The sequence below is a fragment of the Dendrobium catenatum genome, unplaced genomic scaffold, assembly GCF_001605985.2.
Source record: "Dendrobium catenatum unplaced genomic scaffold, ASM160598v2 fragScaff_scaffold_71, whole genome shotgun sequence".
In the NCBI taxonomy this organism is placed as follows: Eukaryota; Viridiplantae; Streptophyta; class Magnoliopsida; order Asparagales; family Orchidaceae; genus Dendrobium; species Dendrobium catenatum.
This window is the reverse complement of record NW_021318533.1, coordinates 1,997,522-2,000,212: the sequence shown is the minus strand read 5'-3', so window position 1 is coordinate 2,000,212 and position 2,691 is coordinate 1,997,522.

Sequence of the window (2,691 nt, the reverse complement as noted above, 5' to 3'; positions counted from 1 at the left end):
TCCATGATTTGGACCCATTTGGGCTCGGATTGGGTTGATCTTGGTGTCGTTGGGTTCGTATTTCCGAGACGCTCAGTTCGACTATAAGTTTGCTGAAATCGGAGTTCGGGTGCTCTCGGAATTAATTTTTGAAGTTTCCAACTAGCTTTTGCCTCGAGATTCGTGCCCGATCAAGCTAATTTTGTGATGACGTATCAATACTAAAGAAATATTCAAGGAACTCTAAATATTATTAAAGGTTGCCAGATCTACATGATAAGTTGCGAGCTGGCTAACTATTGTGGGTGAGTTGTGGTGCAGACTGGCAAGGGCCAAGCAGGGGCGGCAAGCAGGTGGGCGGGCGGGCTGTGGCCCCCTTGGCCAGAATTCAATTATGTTTTTTAAATGTTTCTTTCATCAATTTATGCTAAAAAACCAGCATATTATTTTCGCTGAAAGTCGCCGGAAAATTTTCAATGAATTTTTTTTTGTCGTAATTTCTTTTCCGACGCGCGCTTTACTAACGAAATATAGTTCACTGGAAATCCGACCGAAATTTAATAATTTCCGATGAAAACATCCGTAAAAAATCAGTCATTTTCTTGAAGTGCACCCCTTGAGCACGCAACTTGACTGGGCAGGTCGAGCTAGTCGCTGCCCCTTGGAACCCTAACATATATGTGAAGTGAACTACAATTAAGGACATGAACAAAGAAGGGTCAAGCCAAATTCGAAGCAACTCCAACAGAAGCTACTCCAACCTTTTCAAGTAAATGCTCATTTTGCACTCCATCTCTAAGAATGAAGCCACTCATCTACCATATTTGCAACACTTAACTTAATATCATACTTCTCTTTTAATGGCCAACATTATGAGCCATAAAACATTGAAGGTCTCACCATCATCTTATAGAATTTTCTCTTAAGTTTGATGGGTACTTTTCTATGGCACAACATGCCCCATGCATTCATCCATTTCAACCATCCAACTTAAATTCTACTGATAACTTTCCCATTTATTTCACCCTCACTCTGAACAATAGAACAGAGATATTTAAAATGTATACTCTTATTAATGACTTGATCACCCAAAGTCACAATCCCCTCACGAGATCTATTACTACTTTAATTGCACTCCATATATTATGCACTATATTTACTCAAATGAAAACCAATAAACTCTAAGGTAGACCTCCATAATTTATGTTTATCTTGAACTCCATCTCAATTCTTATCAACAAGAAGGATATCATTAGCAAAAAGCATACACCAGAGTACAAAATAAATACCAAGCTAGAAGTATGGAACAAATAAAACTCAAGCATTACATAATTCAATCACATGATTTATATGAACCAAATTATGCTTACATGAGTAACAGAGACTTCATTTTCCCCAAGTCCCGAGAAATGGACCCTGATATGTTGTTGTTGTACAAGTCCAAGCTTATCAAATTCTTTAAGTTGCCAAGTTATGCAGGGATTGTTCCTTAAATATAATTATTGTACAATTTTATGGCAAGTAGCCCATGAAAGAATAAGCTTCAATGGCAAGTATATGTTTCAAATATTATTTTGGGTTCGAATTTTTTTAAAATGTATCATACTAAAAAAATCACCAATTGAAACAAATAACAAAATTTCAAAGAGGCATGCAGCCGCTTGGTACTGTTAATACGACGCATATGGTGCAACTCAAATTGAGAAGAATACAAAGAAGGTGTGAACGATCGCGCTGTCCTTTAAATAGAAATTTAGATTTTTATTTTAAAATTATTTTCATAATGACCAAATTATTACAATTTTGAGTTAAGGTGCCAACTTCTTAAGGACAAAAGACTTACCAAATAAGAACTACGATCTACCCATCAAATCATGTCATAGTCTTCCATATAAGAAAATATCAACATAAAAACCTTCATTCAAGGATAATAAGTCAAAAGAACCTTCCAAACGCCATGTTTTTATTAACGAGAGTAGAGCTTCGTAGAAGGGCCTCTTGCTAATGGAGCAACCAATTAGAGATAGAGCCTATTCCTTAGCTCTTTGGTTGACTTCTTCAAAAGAGAAGAAGATAGACCTTATTTGTAGGAGGAATAAGGTAAGGGTGGGTTTACAGTGGGCCCCCCCACTAGCTAATAAAACATCTTTCGTCGAGATGTTCTTTTTCAGCCAAAGTAGCTTCAATGAACATTGCCTAAGCCTGCATAACCTCAATGGCTTTGGAAAACAAAATTGCGGATAAAAAATAGGGGTGTAAGTGAGTCGACCTAATGAGCCATCGAGCCGAGCGGGCTCGTGCTAGACTAGTTAATGAGCTCGCGAGTCGAGCTTATTGAGCCACAAATTTGAGCTAGAGCTCAAGCTCAGCCTGGCTCGGCTCAAAAGATCCTTGAGCTGCTCGACTAAATTAAAATATAATAAATACATATAAAATATAAGTTGCATGTTGATAATCATATGTATGATCTAAAAAAAATCATTTTGGTATGATCAAATGTTGCCATATCCACATCTTACGCTTCAATACATTTCAAGAATACGTTAGGTTATGATATATGCATGTTAGATTACTATTACAAGAGCATCCAAATTCATTAGTAGCACAATTTAATACATGTATTACTAATTCATGTCCATAAAATATTATTTTCGAAATAAATCGAATTATTTATTAAAACAAGTATAAGGAAACAATTATATTATTATCTTT